The 23,942-nt window shown below is 32.8% G+C and overlaps 1 protein-coding gene across 3 annotated transcripts in view; it reads left to right on the top strand.

Annotated features, from left to right (window-relative positions):
* LOC136416045 (uncharacterized) overlaps window positions 1-23,942 on the top strand; it is a 139,089-nt gene that overhangs the window by 44,321 nt on the left and 70,826 nt on the right. The gene's annotated exons all lie outside the window — the stretch shown is intronic.

Raw genomic sequence — 23,942 nt, 5'->3', positions numbered from 1 at the left:
CAAAAAACCAAATAAAGAAAGTCTGATTGCAATTAACTGGATAGAACTGTTAAGCTTTGGGAATTTTCTCTTTGGAACCGTCTCTGCTTTCCGGATTTTAGTCACAATTATTAACGAAAAACTACAAGATTTTAATGAGATTTCAGTTGGCAAAAGTGTCAGCTTCTTGATTGGCACTTCACTTGGCATTTTGTGTAAACATTACCATAATATTTTTATTTTTTCTATAAAATATTATCTTGATGTGATTCTTTAGCTCAACCATTCCAGTACCTCGTAAATTGTATATACATTCAAGATGACAAGAATTTAGTTTTACTTCATTGATTAAGTATAACTTTTTTATTTAAATTATTATACATATTACCCATTTTATTTCGTTCAACGAACATTAAAAAGAAATTATTTGATTTCTCGATTATTACTTTTTTAAGTAAACGAAAGTCATTATGAGCGTTGGATCAGTAAGATGTTTAATTAGTTAATATTTCAATAAAAAAAATACAATCGCACTGAAGATAATCATATTCCAAAGGATTGCTAATTTTTATGGGCATTAAAGTTAATAAGGCACAAAATTTAAATAAATAACTAATCATAATGATAGAGTAAATAGGAATCTGAAATATTCATTCCTCGGTGAAGGAATGAAGATTTCACTCTTCCACACAAATGCCCGACTTTCTGGTCTGGAAAATACTGGAAATCGATAATGCTGGTTGGAGAAATATTAGCGGTTTCCGATAAAATCCATTCTGAATTATACCAATCGAATCTAGGTGAAAGTATCTTATGAGGTGTTGAAAATAAGGCTATATAATTGATTTCTTTAAGGAAACAATATAACTCAGTTTATCCAAGGAACTTCGAAAAAACGGGTTAAGATATATGGGTAATTCAGAATTTGGCATGGAGCTCAACACCAACTGTGAGCGTGAAGAAGCGGGATGTATTCAATTAAAGTATCCGCAAAATTGGGCGATTGCAAACAAGTTTGTCCATTTATATGCCATCCTACATTGTTTGACAAGATGTGAATTAATAAATTACAAATAAATGAGAACAAATCGTGTTGTTCTACTTCAAAGCATTTAGAGCTTACAGTCACTTAAAGCTTGAAATATGTGAAGCTATAGATTCCATTATCTCAAAAACTGAAAAATAGATTTAGAACAAGATGAAAGGTGCTTAATAGAAAATACGTAGAGTTATTCATAGAACCAACAAATATTACATTAGCTGTACTGTAATCGTTGAAATTTCAAATTTACGTAATCTTTTAGCTCCTTCGGTAATGAAAAAAATTTTCATTCTTCAAAATCCGGCAGAAAAAAATTAGTACCGACTTACAAAAGAATATTTTCAATTTCTAGCAATGTCGTATACGAAGTCATCAGTTTATGTCAACACATACATATATATTTTATTACTGAATAGAAGATGATCCCTATGAAGGCACTGAGACCCTCTTTCTAACAAGAAAAAAGTAAATACATATTTAAGATTTCAAAGAGTGGGTTTGGATATGCTCGAGGAGATGATCTTTTGGGTAATAAACAAATTTATGTAATTTTGTAATAGTTGCAAATTGGGGTAATTAACTCTTGTAGCTTCTTCACCATCCTTCACTCTATCTTTCTTTGTTTCTGAATTAATATTAATAATTTTTCTGGCTTTATAATCTTAGAGCCGATCTCCTGAAGTCTAAGTTGTTAGCATAAGTCAGAAGCTTCATTTATATTATTATTTAAATCATCATCATTATACATATTATTGTATACATTACCCACTCCAACAACTTGATAATGTTGTCTGGCTAAGTAAAGATGTTAAATTTTAGACACTTATCTTTCCGACTCAAAACTCACGTAGTTTATTCAGTAAGTCAGTTTGCTTTATAATCCTGGTAATCGAGTTTCAAGGCAGTGTGCATCAATCTAGATTGAAATAATGGACCCTATATTGCCAGTAGTTCGAGTTTGCCCTTTAAACATCAGTTTGAAAATTTTAATTCGAATTTTCTGCTTGTGGAACCATTAGCAAATTTAAATATAAATTCCCTGACATAGTTATACATCCGGGCTCTCTTAACTGACACAATGTGTTATTAAAGCATGGTTTAAAGCCGAATATATTTAATTTAGAAACTTTCCAGCGGCATTTCAATTAATCTCGTCTTGAATCAGGACAATCAAGATCGATCCTAATAAACCCGGTGGTTCGAAGATAAATGTGTCCGTCTAAATTATGATTTGGAGTATAATTCGTTTATTACCGGATTTCTGCCCTCGTTTTAATTCCCTTTATTATTTGAGGCTATTTAAAACTCGAAGCGAAATCTTATCGTGCCAATTTCGAGTTCTTTCAAACAATCTGTTTTGCCTTGAAGCTTGGAAAACTCGATGCCATAATAAAAAATAAAATAAATCTCTGAAAATCAACCGGTTTTTGGGTAATTGCCTTGAGGGTTGAGCATTATTAACCAGAGGACAACAGCGTTAACTGCCTGTTAGTTAGGAAACACCGTTTTTGCCTTTATCAAGATTGTTTCTCCCCTTCCACGAATTTACCCCAGGCAGATTTGTCGAGTCTTTGTATCTTTTCCCCTTATCGTTTAAAGTTACTAAAAGCTTCGAGACTGCCTTATTTACGTGTACATAGACATGCTTAAAAATATGGGCCTTTATTTTGACGGTTCTAAAGGGAAAGGAGATTGAATCTGGAAGATAAATATATCGAATGCAATTTGAACAAACCGGTTACAATGTAAGTCCATTGCTGGTAGGTGCTAAATTTCCTTTAATGGACCGTTAGGGCGGTTAAATAGAGTACAGTTGTACCATCATAAATCTGGTTTTAGAGCCTCTTTAACCAGCTGGCCGAATTCAATATTCAAGCTAATTCGGAGTTACCAATGACTGGGAGACTAAATCTATACCTCAATAAATCACATATGAGAAACCTCGAATTTATATAGTAATTGCGCAAAATGCTTCAGCTTCGGATTGATGATACTGGATAGACAGAGTCCATTTATATGCGCTAAAAGGAAATGTGTAAAAGAAGTTCAAGTGTGCGTTGAAGATAGAGAAGTCCAGAAAAAGAAGTTGAGGAATTCTACAATGCATCCCAAACCGGAGCTGAAACCCCCAATTAAGCTTAATTAACAACTCTTTAAGGAGTTTTTACAACGCATTGTTAACTACAAGCTTTCAGCATGAAATCTTAATCTTAATCAAAATTTGCCACCGACCGCGGGAAACTTTTTATGTTTCCGAGCCAAATTTATATTTCAAAAAATAATATTATCAAGATAACATTGTTCCCTGAGGTCTCTTCAAATGGAAGTTTTGAAATCCCTCAGTGGGGTCGTTAAAATCATATTTGGAAGTTTTCTGTATTTTACGGTCGCCAGGAAGTTTTATAAGGCCAAAAAGTTATGACGCTTTAATGCTAACGGATCGTTAAAAGGGATTCTGATAAGAACCATTAAAACACGTTGTATTTTTGTTTAAAAAAACCCTCTATGTAAAGAGAATAGTGTCACTCTATTATGCTAATGGCCAAGCGACTTGACTGGAAATATTCGGAAACTTTATATAGTAATGTTCAGACTGCATAGAAAAGGCATTCGGTAAGGAAAATTGCATTATACGTGAAGCATGCAGTAAATTCTAATAGGAAGTAAAAGTTTACGGCCCTGCTCAACAATTTTGCCTGGAAATAACTTCCGGATATGGAGATTATGGGTCACCCCAGGACATGAAAATTTACGGTTGGTGTGCAATTTATGCAGCCGGAATTTTGATAAAAATATTTACATACATAAACGAGATCACAGAAAAGCCAACTTTCAAATTACACTTTTTATCAAGTTCACTGAGTTGAGAATGGTATTCGTCTGTGATAAGCGGCAATCCGCCAATCACACAAAACTATACCTGATGAAACTCTAAGAACGAAATGTGTCAGTATGATTTATCACCTTATTTCATAAACAATGAATGTTCAGGAAATATTTGTTATAAATGTATACCTATTTGTTTAATGGCAAGTAGCTTCTGTATATCTTTTTGGCGTTTTAGAGTTGCCTATGATGTATGGAGAAGAACTTTTACACATTCACTGAATCGCAACACAAGCACCTAGAAATAGACAAGTCATCTTCTTAAATAATGGCAACAAATTAGGCTCAACCCTTTAAGTATTTTAAGCATTGGCCGTCCACAATTTAACACGCGTCATGCCCAATCGCACATCTACAGCATTTAATGAATGCCTGAGTGGTCAATGATGTTCGCTTGGACGAAACCAGTCACCTTGCATGACTAGAATTACGTACAACCGGCCCACTCAACGTATTGGTCGCTGACAAATTATCGTGCTGCGTTACGTCCAACCGATCACCTAAATAGTTACTGCATACGTAAAGCGATCAATGGTGGTTGGTTGGATGCCTCCAGCTATGCAGCATGACTAGATTGGTGCTCTGTTCACTTTATATTTCAATCGATAAATCGGTGTCAATTGGTTATATATAAATTCTATCACGCTGGATAACTTGGTTAAGTTCAACCAACGTCCAACTCTTGAAAAAACTAGTTGTTGCCCAGAATATTCGGGGTTTATTTATTATACATGACGACAAATTTAGTTTGATCTCAACTATAAATGATGCCAATTCCTGTGAAGGGCGAAAGTCTTTGGCTGAATTTCTAATTCGTTTGAGTTGAAGATCAAGAAAATCTCATGATTATAGATCAGTGCTACTATAATAAGGCACCTAATAAAGCCCCTCAAGCAAATTAAGATAAAAAGTACATGACCTCGAGATTCTGACGTTTTTATTTCTAAAAATTTCTGAAATTTTTGGTGAGGTAAATGAACACCACTGGTTTTAGGAAAGTCTGAGGTTTTGAAGGCACGAAAAGGCAACCACAGGACTGAAGAGTTTTAAGTTATTTTCCGTGGAAATCAGGGTCAAAAATAATCGAGAACCTGAATTCTAGACGCCTCGATTTTCAAAAAATTGTGGAGAAGAAGGGATATGGATTATAAAAACGTTTGAAGTCTTGAAATTTTTCCTACAAAATTAGAAATTTATAAGTTAGCTTTTTTGAAAATCATGCATACAATTACGTCTTGATTTTTTAAAAAATTCAGAAAATTTTCGGGGAAGAGAAAACAACCGGTTTTAGGGGAGATATCTCTCGCAAATCTTTCTACCACATTGGAGAGGATTAATTTAAATTTACATGAAAATGATAGTCAGAAAACAAGACAAAAAAATTAGATTTTGGCAAATTTCTGATAATTTTGGGGAAGGCGAAGCACCAACCAATTTTAAGGAGGTTTCATATCCCAGAGATTCTTCTACAAACGTCGGAGACATTTAAGTTACTTTTCTTTCAAAATTACATGAAGGAGCAGATTTCTTCACCGTCAAGATCACGTCATGGTTATTACATACAATATTTTCGAAACTTTAGCATAACATTATGGAATATCTCTGATTTCTGAGGATACGTGGGACAGCAATACTTTATTGTCTCACCATACAAATAGTAATGGGTACCTATAAATCGGTGACGCTCCATACAATATAACCAAACCCCCACTTCCAATAATTCCAGACAACATATTCAAAAATTCCTTAGAATCTGTACAAATAACGGTACAATCTGAAAACCTATATCATGCTTAAAAATTCCCCACACATCCCATCAGGCTCCTGGATACAAACAGTTTCCATTTCGCACTCGAACATCATAAATATTTAATATATTCCAATCCTATGGATTATGGATAAACCCCGTTTTTGCTCATATAGTAAAAGAGATCTCTGGAGTAGAAACCGACGAAACGAATAACAGGGCATTTTATACTTTAGTAACGAGTGAATAATTATAGGGTAAATGGCATCCTATTAACCTACTTCGGGAATTGAATAAGGTTGGGGAAGGCCGGAATAGTAATGGCCGAAGGGGTAGGTTGACACGTCACGGAGTGTGGGAAAAAAGAGGGTTCTCAATTGTTTTCCTTTTTAACCCCACTTAACAAATGTTTTCACAAAACTTATAGCTGTTTTTACTAGACACAAATAACTTCTTTCCGAAATTTTATTCGGCACAACCGAACGACATTTTATAGGGCGAGAATGTACGTAAAAAGATCACAAACAGCCCTTATCATCCCTAAAAATACAAGCGATTACATGCAGCTAACAATACAGAAAGAAAAAGTGCCAGGTCAACGATATGCTAGGAAGCACACACAATAGGCTCATTTTTAAAAGATGTTTTGTATCGATATGAAAGGGAAATATGGGGTAACCAGGAAAATAAATTGGCTTTTTATACTAAAAATGGGTCTGTTGGAAGAAACTGGCAGTTGAGGCATGCGAACGATGGTTGTTTTTTGCCGTCTTAATGGAGGAATCTGAAAGCACATTGAGGGCTGACGTTCCGTTTTATTAATTTTGAACCTTCATGCATATAAGTAGAGTAAAACACTATCCTGCGCTTGAATCACCTCATTTTCTAAAGTGCCAGGTAAAAAGTTCCATAAAGATTTAAATTGGAAACTTCTTTCTTTTATTTTGTTCGAAATAAAAGACATCTTTCAACGAAATGAGTACACAAATCAAGGGAACTCGAGGCGTTTATTAAAGCTACAATGCGTTGAAAGTGAATACTCCATTATTCCCCATTTCAAGCTATATGAAAGGGATTTACACCACTTTACATTATTTCGGATCATACAGAAGATCAGTTAGATTTAAAGCTTTGGGAAATTTCCACAGCTGTTTGATCACGGAATACGATAATGAAGTTTAGGAAACTAAGCTTAAAAATTTGCAATTATTGTTTAGTAAAATTTTGCTATCATCATTTCGGTCCTAATAATCGCTAATTTTCCTAGCTAGTAGGTTTCATTAATTATTTATCTGCATTGGCGAAAATCAATATTACTGTATTATCATTATTAAATGAACTAAAATGATATTCTTTCTAATGGAAATAAACTCTAGGAAAACAACAGAAATAATATGTTTGCGACCTTTAAGTGGAACATCATGTATTTTTCCACGTTTTTAGGTTCACAGCAGCATTTTTCATAATGCATTACTTTTTTAGAGTCTCCTTTACAAAATTGAAGATTTATTACCTTTGAACTCTTTGAAAATCCCTAGAATACTGAAGTTATTTGAAAGCTTTGGGGCTAATTTTAGAAATATCTAAAGACTTGCAGACACTTCTTCAAAACAAGAAAATTGTATGTAAGTTTTTTTGTTAAACTTGTAAGTATACTAAAAGTTCAAGTTGTTCATCGCTTTTGATTTTTGAAAATATCTGAACATTTTAGATAATATGAAATACCTTTGATTTTAAAAATGTTTTAAGACTCGAATATTTTAAAAAGAAATCGGTGATTTATAAGTTATTTCTATTTGGAAATCACAGTTGGCAAATCAACAGACACCACAGCACCCGACATATTAATATGGGAAAAATTTAGGCAAACTTGGATAAGAGATACCACTGATTTTAGGAAAATTTAATGTATAAAACCTTCTTTAAAATTGGGGATTCACAGATTTCTAATGAACATCTGGATTAAAAATTCAGGGATAACTGGATTGTTGTTAAAAAACATATAGCTGATTTTAGTTTTCAATAGTTATTATCATTGGCGATCTTTGATACTAACATTTATCATATTATTATCAAACGAAATTGAAAATATTACTGAATTTTTTGCTAAAGATTGGAGAATGTATAGCCGGGCAGCTCGGAACTGTACCTGGGGACCCAATTATTCCTAGATTACTTTTTCCTAGATTACTGATTATAAAAATATGTTCTTTGTAATTTGAAATATTTGTCTTGCCTGGATCGATCTCCTAGATCCAGACAGCAGAGTAATACCTGTTTTCCGTAGGTGATACTATAGTTTACCTGACACTTCTTTCCCTCATTATGTGAATAGATCCATCTGGATAAACTTGCAATTCCGTATTCAGTAACTATTTATTTCTCTATTTGTTAGACTTTTCACCGGAACTCGAAACTTTTATCGCATTGATAGTGGTATTATGCCGGCTTGCTGAAGTTTCCCGTAAGTAGGGAAAATAGTCACTTATATTATTCATACGGTATTGTTTTCGGAACTTAAATGCCCCTAAAAAATTGGTGTTTAAAAAATGCTTTCGCAAAGTCGTCCATCTCGCCACTATTTTACCAATCTGCCAAAATTGGCAAATTGGCTATTTTTATCAAACAATCCTTTAAACTAACATCCGTGAACCCTGAAATGGCATAAAATTTCTATATTGATTTATATGTGATTTATTATATGTAATTTATATGTGATCGTGTGATATACGTCTATTTCTATATAATTTTTTATGAGAAATAAAATGTAAGTTTCAAACTTTAGTTACACAAGCCAAACATAAATCATTCAAATGTGCCTTATGTTTTCATTTTTCAGTCGCTTTTGTCAATTAAGATTGAAGGAACGTCATATAATTTTGATATGAAATCGAGCATCCTAATGACGTCGTACTTTCTAAAATGCGAAAAGTTTTAGTGAAATAAAGTACCGTTTTATAAGCTTTAGTTGTAAAAGTTAATACAGGGAATGCCACTTAATTTTAATATGAATAAAATACGACTTCTTTACATAAATCTTTTTACATAAAACCAACTTCATTAATATTTAGGTTACTGTGGAAGTCAAACAGAAATCCAGCTTTTGATTGGTAAAATAATGCAGGAGTAAAACTTTAAATAATATTTTCCGAAGTACACAACAAAAGCGTTTGAGTCTTGCAATCTTGCGCAAATAAACTTTAGGAATGTTTGTCACGATATACAAGGTGGTCTAATTGCTAGAGGCCACTATTGCTGTCTTCTAAAAACGTTACAAGTTCGGTTAAATTAGACAAAAGTTGTCAAATCTGATGACAAGTTAAGATCTCGAGGCACTGTTGCCAAAATTTGTTCGGTTTCGGAAGTATTGGGAAAAAACGAAATTTTGCCGAAAACATGTTTCGTTTTCTTATATTTTTAGGTTTGTCTTTCCGAAACTATAAATTTTATTTTTCTCTAATCCTAAAACTCTAATGTAGAACAAAATAAATTAGGCACTTCTGTTGAAATAAGAAATTAAATGAATGGTCCAGGTCATTGGTGAATTGAGTTCAGGTCCGTATTTAAAAAATTGAAGTTAGTGTCGATATTTCAGAAACTAAAAGTGCTATTTTTTAAAACTTAACATTAGTGTATAGAGCTTTAAAAACCAATAAAATGTTGTAAGAAAAACTTTTTTCGAAAATTCTTGGTTTTCGATTTATTTTCAAAAAACGTTTTCGGCAAAATTTCTTTTTTTCTCCATACTTCCGAAAGCGAACAAATTTTGACAAGAGTACCCCGAGATCTTAACGTATCATAAAATTTGACAACTTTTGTCTAATTTAACCAAATTTGTAACGTTTACGGTTTAGAAGATAGCAATAGTGGCCCATAGCAATTGGAGCACCCTATATTAAAAATGGGCACTTTTGCAATGTCTTCAAATCATCGTTAACACTTTTTATAACAAAGAACGTCATTCCAACATTTCCCATCCTGATTCCCAATGGAGAATATTTTCCACCTAAATATAGAAACATTTTTCATATCTGCGTGTATACGTTAAGCGACTTTGATCACTCACCTGTGTTTTTTTAATAAACATTGCGTCAGCTGCCAGTACATAAAACAGAGCAAAGAAACTCGGGTTTACACTTTTTTTGAAAATAAACTTTAACTTTGTAGCGTTACTACGAAGAAGCTTTATCTAAATTAGAGATTTTGCCAACTATAAAAAAACTTTCCCTACGAACAAGAGTAATTAAACAACCATGGATGTTGCGTACATTAAAAATGCTATTTGGAAGACTGATGGGTGACAACAAAGCAATTTTGCAATGCAGACACATGCGTGCCATTGCAATTATCCATTCGTTGGGAAAAAAGTGGAAAATGGATTTGAAAAGTCAGTTAGCAATGCTTTGTAGAGCTGAGTTTGTAATTACCTATTTGATTGACGTTTTAATGGGGAGGGGAGATATTGAAATTTCAGCTTCAGACGTAAAGTGACACCCTCATTTGATTCTCCCATGGCTAAAAACCGAAGATTTCAATGGATTTGAAACCCTGAATGCATTTTCATAATATATTTTGACTTTCGCACGAAAGATTGATTTTAATAGGCTTTAATGTCAGATATGATTTCTCGAGGGTTTGTTCAATTTTTTAGCGCACTGCGAAATTAATTAAAATGACGTCAGTTCTCTATTAACCAAGATATTTAATTGGTATAACTTCAATGCGGTGTTAGCTTTCATTGGCAAATCAGTTCTATCCATTTATAAGCGTTTTGAAATGTGCTATTCGCAACACAAAGTACCTACTTTGAGTAAAGTCATTTGCGCCCTTATCGTCTTAAATAGCTTGCAGCAAACAGGAGGGAACACAAGTAGTAACTTCACCTTCATCCCTTCAGGGCGGAAATCATTCATGGCGCTAATATCAGCGTTTCTACATTAAGCTCAATATGTGGGTAATCACGACTCTCCTTTGCTCTATAGATATAATCAACATTGTTCAGGGCAAGTTAATCGACAACGTGGATGAATGGCCTTTAGATTTCGTGCTGCTGCTGAAACAATCGCCGATTACTTCCAGATTGTATCTGAACGTAATGGGTTTGTTTAGTTCAGTTAATGCCATGGCTTAAAGATAGAAGTCACATTTATTTTGCCGTTTAGCCCAAATCAGGATGGCGGGGTTGTTTTAAAGGGATTATCAGATGTTGAGACTAGTAAAATAATTATACAGTGCTCGTCTAAAGTCCGTCCCCCTTCGATTAATTTGTCAACCATTTCACGTAGATCCATGAAATTGGGCACACGTTAATTAAAAGATATAAGATAATATTACTCACCAGTATATATCTCAGCGTCAACATCTGATCAGGGCGTATCAAACTAAAATGTAGCGTGGAGTTTTTTGCTTAATTTTTAAATTTTAACAATTTTCTACTCGGTGTTTTTTATCTGTAGCAAAATATCCTAATTAAATCTATGAATAAGAGAAAAAACAAGAGTTTATAAAAGAAAAGAAAAACTGTTACATTGCAGAAAAGAGAACCCAAAAATTCTTTTATCGAAAGTGACCCCTCTTTAAATCTTCACAATAAAGAACCCCATTATAAATCGCTTCTCTAATGTTGCTTAATGTTTGTTCATCCACTTTTTCACATATTCCTTTTATTCCACATTCGAATTCCTTTAGCACTTTTTAAGTTTAAACTTTTAAGATATCTTAAAAAACAAGTAGTGTAAGATCCGGAGACCATGGTGGCCATTTAGGGGGTTTGAAGCTATTCGTGATTGTCTACTACAATTTATCTTGGTCGAGACTAGTTTTCAGTTTCTAGAAAAATCCTGCAAAAATCTTTTATAATAACATGATTTTCCAAAAATTAGTCGGCGGAGACAGGATTTTGGACGAGCATTGTATAATCGTTCATTTAAGAGGTTATCTAGTAAGGCGCTTTAATCTAACCTTTATCATTGTTTAGATTGTTTCGTTTATTAGCTTATATCCAAACGATATAGATGTTTCGAAATGAAAGGTTTTTAGTTCGGGGTTCTGGAATAAAGTTACTGAGTTGGTTAAATCAGATAAAATTGTTAGAAAAAAACAAAATAATAACAACCACAAACTGAATATGCAAAAGACATAAAACATTCGGAAAATTTCTTTTATAAATAAATAAAGAATTTTCAAATGAAAAATATTTGTATACCATTAAACATTCTTAAACGTGAATTACTTACTGAAGTTTCATCAAGTTTAGCTGGAATATAAAGTTATTTTTAACCTGGAAATGTAGTTTGGAAACTAAATCTTTACTACTTTACCACGGAAATTTTCTTCTTATTAAAGTTACCAGTGCTTCAATAGTTTTTTTTCCATTAGAGGCACAGAAATATTGATATACTCGAAGTTAAAAAGACTCTAATTTTAATAAAATATTTCCCTTCTATATCAAATTGCTCATTTGTGGAATTATCACAAAATTTCAACGGTAATTGCCCGATAACTGTAGATAATTGAATCGCTTCGATATAATCCCCGGAAAAAAATATACAAAATTGCAAGAAGTAAAACGTTAATAGAAATCAGATACGCTGCATGAATGGCGCAAATTTTCAGAACTACTCCCCTAAATAATTACTGTATTCCAAAATACCCAAATAATTTTCTATTCCAGCGTGTTTTCTTTAAAAGCTAAATTTGTTCATTAACACATTTTGTTAGAAATGTACAAAATATAAAAATCGACTCATGTAGTTTTTAGAAAACACGGTTTCGTGTAAAAATTATCGGTAATTTTGATACAGTTATGCTATTACCCCGTTAATTGAAATTACCATAAACAGTTTGAAATACGTTTGTGGTGTATGCAGAAGGTATTCAGAGGGTAAAAGGGTAAAATCCAATTATTCTCGAAGTAGGCAATAAATTCTAATAGAGCCTGAAACTTTATAGTCCTGTTGAACAATTTAGCCTAGAAATAACTTTACAATATACAGTTGTGGACTTGCCTGGGTCTGAAGATAAGTACTTACGTCTGAGCAATCTAAATTTAATGCACAAATTAGATAACGATTATCTCTTGAAGTATCAAAGCATTGTAATAGATGTTTGAATTTCTGTTTTAGAAAGTTACGTTCCTTGAGAACTCCTTTTCAAATACCTTCAAGTTCTCATCAAAATTCGTACAAGCATTAAATTGAGTAATTTTGTTTTACTACTTACTACTTACTTGTCTATTGCTGAAAGCAATTGTATTATTATGTAATATATTCTAGCATTATTTTAATGCCACTGCTGGTTAGAACAACAGTACCTGGACCACAAAATGTATGACAATGTCAAGAACTGCACTCACATTCATATGAAATGCACCACTCAGTAATAATGATAATTAAGTCTTGTAATTTTGGTAAAATAATGCCTCATAATAGAGTAACAAATAATCAGAGTTTCAGTAAAAAAGAAAGAACATTTATTAATTAAAAAATTAACAGAAAGCGACATATTCATACTCTATTATGAAACATTATTTTGCCAAAATTACAAGACTTAATTATTATTATTACTGGGTGGTGCATTTCATGTGAAAATGAGTTTATTATATGTAGATATATATAGATCTCTTTAGCTGTTGATGAAGGAAAACAGGCTGACCACAGAAATATATTCAAACACTTCAATAGATGACAACTCGAAACAGGCACATTAACGTAAGCCCTTTACACTGCTGACGCAGAAAAGAATTCTTACAGCAAGAAAGTACTGCCACATTCAAGAGTAAAATAGATAAGTCAGGTTGGGTTAATTTAATTCATTCTTGACAAAGAGAAAAAGAATTTTTGGACCACAGAAAATGTGATTACCTCTATGGACTAGAGCGGTACGTGCTCTAGTTCGTTAGTGAATGAAAAGTTTACGAACTACAGCTATAAATTGAAATCGTTCATTAGATTTAGATAACCTCTACCGACAGATAGTTGGTGAACTAAAGATTTTCGGCTCCAAATGAATCACCTTTTTTGGACATTAAAGGAACGGTATGGAACTCTATAGATAGTCAATTCAAAAAATCTTACTGACTTCCTGGCGAGCAAAACGTTTCCTGGGCACTATCACCTCTTCTGCAATACGGCATTTTTACAATATTAAATACTAAATAATTTATTTTATGGATTCCACTGGTTAATTTTTTTTCACCGGTTCACTGCCGAGCTTTTCGATATTGTCTGATTAGAATCTTAGTTCAGATTAATAAAAAATTCTTTCGTGCCTATTTAGAACGTGTGCTTTGAAAGCGAGTCGCGATTAGTAAAAAATTTCCTTATAGTTTCAACAATTCTCTTCTAAACCCAATGTAGATTAGTCAGAAGTTCTAAAATTAGTCGCTTTAACGAGTAAAAAAATTGGAATAATGACGTACTTAAGGCTACAGTCAGAAAACCGACTACAGAAGGTGTGTTCATATCACAAGTTTTGAGAATAAGTCAAGAGAACATAGAAATTAAGCCATGGTATCTTTTTCTGTTAATTGACTCGTTAATTTTATTTGTGTAAGATTAAGATAATGAAAGTTTTGCTGCGAATTAGTTCAAACTGTTGATGATGAAGAAAAGAATTCATCATTTCATACAAAAATTATCACCTTATTCCTTGTTAAAGATATATTATATTAGAAATTATTTAAGATGAGAGTATGAAGTAAACGGGTGGTTTAAACCTTTAAGAAGTACATCATAATCTCAAAATATTTCTGTTTAACTTACTGGCGTGGGTACGGTAAAACGACGTATGTTATAATGCGTTTGAGGCGAATTGGTTATTCTCCCTTTTATTTTTTTGGAATAACACATCACTTACCAGTAGGGGTTACTAAGGTAAATGGTGTACCATTCCACCGCTCTAACAACTTCTACTCCGGTATTATTTCCAAAAAATAAAAGAACGAATGATAAAACGATGACACAGAGTGTTCTTTCTAAAACTTCATATTCCAGAGTCCTGATTCGGGGGATATCCGATTCATTTCCTACATGTTCCTGCATAATTGCTAGAATGCACTGATAGATAGTCGTTAATCGATGTATCACTTTTTTAAGTCCTTAAGTTGATATCGAAGGACGTATTAAATTTACTTTTCTACTTTTATGCAGTGAGATAACATTATTCATCTGCGAGACAATGATAGATTACCATATAACCATGGCAACCACACCACGATATGTTTATTATATGTGTCGCTTACATTATCAGAAATGCAGGTTTTAAACCTTTTTCTTCTTTCTCCAATGTTTATAATCTGTTTTTAAATGGATTTTAAACATGTTTAGAAAGTCTTAAAAGAAAGCAAATTGTTTTAAACAATTATACACAGATATTTTGTTTAAAATAAAACAACTTTTTGTTTCCAACCTTGGTCTTAATATATCCCTTTCTCATGTATATCCATTATTTAAAGCACCTCCTGAGACGGTAATCAAGTTAGGATAGAATTCGAATGGCCGCATAATCCGAGCGTTACTGTTGGATTAGAATATTAAATTACAGCACTGCGGTAAGGCTATTATTTTTCCAAGGTATCTTCTAGAACACGTTTCGGGGTTATACTTTTAAGTGCTGTTTTCTGAGTGATAAATTACAGTAATTATCCATAACAAAATTACTGACATTTTTATTAAATAGGGCTCATTTACGCGGTTGCGTGAAAGGGAATGTATATCTTAAATTACATTTTTTGCCATTTTCTCTAGAAACACGATTGCGCTGACAGCACCCCAAAGAAAGGGCACAATGAACCGTGCAAGGCAGTGCTGCCAGCCTTATAACTAATTATACTAGTTAGACTAATAGAACTACCCCTATATTTATTCGAGCATGTGGTATTTAGTGAGCGTCAACACGAAGCAAGATGAAAGAGACCCTTTAAACCCTTCGCGCGGAAAACTTGGCTACATTTACTTGGGTGTTTGTCTTGGAATGTCGGTAACATTTATATGGTAATGGGAAATATGTTGCTTAAGTGTATGGAGGGGGTGTTTATTAGTTTCATCACGAAGGAGGTTTATTTGATTTTCGTATTAATTGTAATCTATGAAGTTCGGATGTAAAACAGAACTTACTTTTCCTCTGAGAAAAATATAAATTTTTTTTTGGGAATAACGCTTTCCATACCAATAGGGCTTATTAAAGTGGTAAAATTCCACACTCTTTTTAGTTGTTATGTTATGCGTAATTAAATCTCTCTTTTTTTTATATTATTTTCTGTGTTTGTGATTACTCTATGTAGTAATTGTCAATATTTAGTTTTTTATTCATGTGTCCGAGGTAGATCCAAGGCTCGAGTATAGATATTCAAATATTATTTATGCTTTTTATTAAGTAAATATCCACTTTTTTTTTATTTTACGCTTCGTTGATACTGGTTTCGTGGTATATATCGTTCCGCTAAATTTTGTGACCACTATCAAAGACATACTGGGACATACTTGACCTATGCAATTCTCTATTATTAGTGTAATTTTGATAATGTTTAATTCTCTTTTTTTTTCGGGTTTAAATGTTTTACCGATATAAAATTTCTTAGCGTTTCAAGGAACCAAGGATTAAAAAAGATATTTTTTTACAGAAAAAGATTTACAAATGTTCGGTAGTGTAGCATAAAATATGCCAAATTTGCAATTTCTCCATTAAAACTTTTATTTTCCAAATTTTCCCTCTGAAACTGAATTCTGCTTGATATGGCGCTGCTTATTTACCGAATCGGAATAATAACTTTTTAACTGAAAAACAGCCATAATGATGATGCCACTCTGCAAAAATTCGTGCATGTAGAATATTAGTTAAATACTTACTAATTTATGGAATAGTAAAAATGAGAAAAACTTGGATTCCCTGTATTTTGAAAGTAAGCATCTGTGCATATAAATTTATAATGCCATTTTTGCTTAAAATATATTGCTTTACACTCTGTAACAATCCTGCTATTAATATTTGCAATATTCTGTATCTTTTTCCCACATTATATTATGTTACATTTTTTTAATATAGGGTAGTCCCCACCTAATGGTTATATAAAAAGTTCATCTACATATTTATTTGGTATTAAGGTATACCATATAGAAAGGGCATACGTATATTAACAGAAAAATGACATTGTAAGATATTTTCGTAAATCACTCTAAAGTTATCTCAGTTGTACGTATAGTAAAGCAAAGAATTCAATTTTTTAAAAGAGATGGTCAGTGGCTCACTACAAAAGGTTTAGGGAAGGTACAATGGTATTTTACCGCAGATAATTCGTATTAATTTGGCTCATTACCGGAAACTGTCCCTTCGAAAACATTTATGTATCAAATTATCTGAGTAACCGTTTTTACATAATATAATTTCAAGAACCAATCTTTTACCATGATTGGATGGTGGAACTTTAATTCAAGTAACGATCTGAATGGATTGTTTTCCAATAAACGCTTATTTCAAACTTTCGTAAACTTTTTTTATTAAAATATCCAAGAGAGGATGTTTGTTTATTTTATTTTTTTAAAATCGTAAATTAAAAATTGGGTTGTTTCGAATTTAAATGATTTAGAAATTTATTTAAACCTGGATTGGCCACGTGGGCTTTAATAATATTAATCGCGTTGTACCTCGCAAACACATTATTACATACAAAATTATTATTTTTATTGGAAATAAAGAATTAAAGGGCCAATAAATAGGTTTTATTTACACATTTTTATTAAAATAAATTCATAACATTCATTAACTAAATTAATTCAAAATATGAAATACAAGATAAAAATAAAACAACTAGTCAGAAATATCACTCTCTATTTCCAGATTCAAGCAGTTGTAGCATATTGTTTGCATGCAACTTTAAACACAAATGCACTCTTTGCAATTCTTCTTATATATAAATATTATATATTCCTTGTGTATATTCCTTGTATGTACATATAAACAATCTTTATTTTCTCGGAAAAAGGCGAACGATCAAACTGGTTGTTTTGCTCATGGTACATATTCTTAACTTAAACTAAACATTATTACAAACCAAAATTATGATCTAAATCTAGAAATGTTTCAACAAGGTGCTCCCCGGAAAAAGGGAACGTGATTGTTTTGTCTGTCTTGTTGAGCTAAGTGGTTTCAGTACATCCAGTTGTGGGGCTTGTCGTTCCATTTCTTCTGAGGTTGTAGGAATCTTTCGATTATTTTTGTCATGAGTGTTCGCATAGTAACTGGTTGACTGGGTTGTGTAACGGGTTGTCAGGGTGTCTTATTTTTGTAATTAACATTAATGCAATCTGTTCTGTTGTTTATATATGTCGATTAGTTTTTCTGTTTGAACCATTAAGTGCCTTATTTAATTCGTTGTCTTGTGTCTGTGTGTAGAGCCTGTACAGTTCCCTTTTACGTTTAATCAGTCGCAATATAAATTTCGGTAAGGTATGTTAGTAGAAATCATTGTTGGTCCCAGGTGAAAATTTTTCTATTGCCGGTGACAGTTGTTTCTGTACATCTTCTATAGAAATGGACTGTGTCTGAGATTGGGTGCAATCATGTATTTGCCGCCTTACTTTATCCAGGTCCGTTTTGTTGAGATTTAGTTTTTCGAGGTTTCCGTCTATGGGGATATTTTACGATTGTTGGAGATTAATGTTAAAAGTAATAGCTAAATGGTGCAATCAAAATTCGTTGATCAAGCTAATGTTATGAATGTTATTTGTCAGATTCCTGGGGTGCAATAAGACCTCTTAAAAATGATCACGATGATAAGATGAGCTAGTATAAAATTTCCGATCGAGGAAGAAGAAAATAAAAATTACTATTATTTTTTAATCCTTTTTGCTTTTCAGAATATTGGCAAATAAATGATATTTGGACAGTACATTTTATTACATATTTGATTTGATATGATGAATTGAAAGCTAGTTAAATATTATTTCATATATTTAGTAAATTTCAACGGTTATTGCTATTGCTAAAAATAATAATTTTCATAGGGCATCTAAATATAGTCCTTGGTATAACTCATGTTTAAACCTCTTTCAAGTATTAAAGTTTGATAACTCGCTAGCCCCATAAAACGTCCTGGCCATCATAAAGTAAAGGACAGAAAAGTTCAAACGCGTATTTTACGACCTTACCAGGACAATAAGAACTTCATTTTAGAGGTTCTCAAACTAGTTTTCGGGACATAATAATATCCTATATTTAAGACCTCTTTGAATAGATATCATTGTTAGGAACATTGAAGATATCTGCAGAGTCAATATACACAACTAAAATTGTTGAACTGTCTTCGAACAGTAAGTGCAAGATTTATAAATTAGTCTCTATAAATTTCTCTCGCAATAGCTTCACACAACTTACAAATTTATAGATACAGCACATTTATAAAGCCAAGTCAACTTCCATTACTGTGTAAATATCTCAACGTTTTAAACTACAAGACGTGTTCATTAATGCATGATTCTATACTTGAAGTGAACTTTATGTTGTAAGACATAGAACAAATGTTTACTTTGCATGAAGTGGGATTGTTGAGTGTGAAAGTTGCCTAAAGCTCGCGAAAATCAAACATGAGCTTAATCCCTCTATGAAACATTTTCGCAAAGCTAATCAAAAAGTCCTATCTTGATCGATTTGAGGAAAATGAGTCAATTTTGAATTTTCTTTCTGGAACTTCTGTCGTTTTACAATAGAGAACTTTGGCTCAAATCTGCTATCAGAATTAAATTTATCCTCACTATTTACACATCAGTGATACGAAAGCTCTGCAATATGCCTTGAATTATGTCGTGACATGTATAAAGTAGTTCTTTCAAATGCAAAACATCAAATGTTATTTTAAGCTGGATACACACATCCACCCGTACGAGTCTACGTGATCCGCGAAGCTAATATTTGCATTAGCGAAAAGTCTAACTAAATTCGTATTGTAGATGTAGCTTAAGTGTTACTGTTATTTGAGAAGAATATGTGGCCAAAGGACAAAAGAGAAAAATTTTCTGTATAAAGCTATTTTAATTAAATTTAAGTACTTTTGTCTTCATTCTGTATATTTTTTCGAGACTAGTCAATGCACAAAGGGCCTGCGAAATTATACGTTTCAACCTTAATTGACAAGAAATGTTAGCCCCAAATGACTTAGTTTGTGCCAGGGTGTAAAATTTCGGGAAATTCAAAATGAATCAAATTTTTGTAATCCTGGGCCTGATCCTGGAACTTCATTGCTAACACGTGAAAGTGAAAGTAAAATACGGAATAGGACAACGACAAGTAGATTTCTAATTAATACATAAACATGTGGAAAAATATGAGGCTATACGACCTCACATGTCCATGGCTATATGAAAGGTCCCCGTAATTGACAGGGACACTTTGATTGATGGTTAGCCTTGACTGCAAGTTATTTCACATGCAATTTAGCAAGGCATTAAAGAACTGGTAATAAGGCAGTTAGATTCTGGCAAAATTAGCAGCTGATTGACTATTATTGTTGATTAACGTCTGTTTCCCTCGGTACTCGCAAAATTAGGTTTAAGGGAGGTTTGGCATTAAATATTTCTTTAAAAAAAACATGGTTTATACTTGCCACACTATTATTGTCCCTTAAAATTTTACTAAAATAAAGCGATCAACATTCACTACTTATTTCCTTAAGGCCGCTAGGTCGACGCACTGACAACTTTATCGGGAAGATAATTTCCACGGGAGCCACGAAACTGACCAGTACTATTTATTTATTGTCAGAAGATTTCTTCCTTGGTCCCTTCTGAGATTATTCACTTTTGCGAACATTAATTTAAATAAAATGTAAGTAAAGTAAGGAACTGGGAAATTCAATACTTAACTAACTGCTTTCGTTTATGTGTCTGGTGGTGCGTAAATTTAGGAAAGTGCTGTCTAAAAGTTAAGTGGCTCTTAACTGTTCTTTCCTTAAGGTATTTGCTGGGGAAACGGACATAACCCACTTAACATCCTTTGCACAAATTAAATGCAAAAGGCGATGAAATTTCAAAATATATTTTATTCTTTACGAGTGTTCTTTGTCGGGTTTCTGTGAAATATGAACTGTAACCTACCTTTCATTTCTACAGAGAGTAACTGGAACCCCTCAAAGCAGCTTAATCATTATTTATTTTCAATTATATTGCCTTTCTGAATTTATTAGAAAAGTGTATTTTAGTGCGCACATCCATTTCACAAGTTTAATTTTAATATTTATAGTTGGAATTGAAATTAAAGGATATGTATAATCCAAAAATGAATTATTTTCGCGAGGCAAGTGCCTTTAGGGACTATCTAAATTCTCATTAAAATTAGTTCTATCATCGGTGTTATTTTGTTTATTAAAATAAGCGCGTTAACGTAAGTGTTAAAGTATCTTCTGATAAGTGTACGTTGAAATAGAATGAACGATTAACACTCATTTGCATCGACCTTCCCTAAACAAGCGATAAGCCATTAAGGATCCTTAAACTCGAGTTTACTCGTATATTTAAGAGCATTTTGTTTATTTTTGAATCGCTGTTGTACCTCATTGCTTATACCTAAAAGTCGCTGCCAATGGGCGGTAAATTTCTTTTAATTGATCAATTCGGTATGAACCGATCTTGTTGGGTTTAAACCCTAAAAAATCCTACCTGAAGGTTTCAAAATCATTTGAGCTTAACGATAGCTTTTTAAATGAAAAAAATCCCTTTTTAAATTTCCATTTTGTTGGATTAGATTTGAGCTCTCTTAAAAGAGATAATGTGCTAAAAATTATGTAAAATACTTTTCTGAAAATTATATCACAAATTCTAATTTTGATAACTATAGAATGCCTGCTGCAGTGAGTTCGCATTCAAAATATTCCAAATGGTACTTCTGATTTAAACTTCCCCTTTGGGTTTACGTAAAATTCGATCAAAATTCTTCTTAAAAGGTGTTAAAGTCAGTTAACTATTAAAATAGGTTGACAATGTAGATTAAAATTCGGTTACTGGTTTTATTTTTATTATGAGGAACTATGAGGATTAATTTGTCTACACACCTGGTAATTCATAATGAACTTTTTAACAGTTCTATTATTAACTATTATGAATAAAACTAGATAATAACTATGGTAAAATGAGGATTTTATGCGAGTTTAAAGTAGTATAAACCTGGACTCCTGGTATTAATTTTTTTCTAAACTACCCCTGACAATTCATTGTTGCTTTTTTCATAGTTTTTGTCATGATCCTATTATCATCAAATCAAAACAAAAACTTCCTTAAAGTCTGGCGAAAGCGGTTTTTAAATTACTTCGGTTCCCATATTATTTTTTCCTATTACGCTTGATATAAACTACTTCGAGCAGTTTTTACGAGGTGTCCTCTTTTATGTACATTAATATCCCCTTTAAAGTAGCTTCATGCTCCAGATAAAGCTACTTGTATTTGATGTGTTGGTTCTAGAAAGCCTTGGAAAAGATAGCTTCAGGAAACGTCAAGGACAATTCAGTATAGTCAAGTGTAATTCATAAAGCCTCAATTATAATTCAGAAAACATTTTCTCCAATCACCGTAGAATTGACAATTTTCTGGGCTATTTTCATGTCACATTAGTGTATTTCATTACTAGAGCGGAAAATAGCATTTCCTGTACGTGTGAGTTTCCTCCCGTTTGAGGCGAAATCGAACAGGGGATGTCAAATAAGCACGGGCAAATGTGTTTTGGACGTGTAATGAACGATACTTTTCATTATTAGACTCCGATAATGGTAATCAATACTTTGTATCGAGTTACTTGCCCCAGAAGGAGATTTTTTTATTTGTAAACAACTTTCCAATAAAATTCTCCTATTTGTATTATCCCGCTGTTTGTATTTATAACAGAAATCGGCTCAATAACGTAGGAAGTTTCATTAAATTACCTCCCCGCATGAATAAACAGGAATATGGTTTATTTTGGAACCTCTCTTCTTTTTGCCATAGAAACCGCAAATGCAAATCCATACCTTTTTCTGGAACGTTGAGGTAACAATCAAATGCTTAAAAAATGTCTTCCGGGATTTGTTTGAATTTTGAAATTCTGAGGATTAGCTTTAGTGGAACACATTCCTGGTAAAAATAGCTGACACTGTTGCAGAAATGATTAAATGTAATTTCATACAACTGATTAATGATTTAATTTTAATTTTTTAAGGGCTCCCCTTTCAACTGCTCGCCATGAGGACTTCTCAATTCGAAGTCTTGCATTCAATATTTCCATGACAGGCTAGAGCATAAGTTCCATAGAAACGATGAAATAAGGATAGATCCCTAGGTTAATTTTTTCGTGTCCTAAGTTACCAAGACTTAGGTCTATTGGCATTAGGCCCGGTTTTTCAAACTTCTAGCAACTGTGCCAGCCAGATAGTTTTCATACAAATGGCGATAGTAGAGCAGAGCACCGATCAACTTCTTTAGTTACCAGGAGTTTAAAAACCGAGCCTTAGAAGGACCAATTTTAAATTTGAAATGAGAACGTTTACAGAAATGCCATTGTCAGTTTCAATTTCAGTTTTTCCAAAGTCAACAGTTTAGTAAATGTTTTTGTTGGAAAGTCAAAATTCCTATTTAAATTTACAGGAAACTTGACGATATTGCGATTAATTGCCTTTGTTCAGTCTGCTTTGAAACTTGCGCTTTCTTAATCCTTCCAAACTTAACAAAACTCTTCAAAACTGAACCTGTTAATACAAATCGCCGATCGCCTTTCTTTAACTGGCATTCCATTAAGGGCGATTCAAACCTTACATAAAAGTTTACACCCCATAAACCAACCCCTTTTGTAGCCTTGCGGAGAAATAACTCCTGGACAAGTACTCATTGCATGTTTTGTATCAACATTGGGGTGAATGGATTGTAAAAGTTTACGGCGCTCCTGCAGACCTAAATAATTATCGGAGGCATTAAAGTTTGAAGTTTACGACTTTGGTTTTATAGTTGTGTCGGGAGTGAATGTGTTTTTTGAATGATGTGCCAGGAGTTAAAGGGGCGAAGTCTGGTTTTTTTTTTCGTATATCGATACTGCAGAAGGTTATAATGGATATTGCAATTTGAGATAATTCTCTGAATAACACAGTGATAATCGAACTCCATTAGCTGTATAAGATTATAAATTGCATTATAGTCGACATAGATCATTTTGCCCTCCGGTGCTTAAGGGGTGTTTGAGATATTTATGAGACGATAATTTGCAGTTGCACGTTACAGGAAGAGCGCTTGACTGCCAAAATCGATCATTTTGATTGTAATTTAAAAGCCACAAGAAATT

This window comes from Euwallacea similis, chromosome 22 (assembly GCF_039881205.1).
Source record: "Euwallacea similis isolate ESF13 chromosome 22, ESF131.1, whole genome shotgun sequence".
NCBI classification, from domain to species: Eukaryota; Metazoa; Arthropoda; class Insecta; order Coleoptera; family Curculionidae; genus Euwallacea; species Euwallacea similis.
This window is presented reverse-complemented; position numbering and strand designations above follow the sequence as displayed.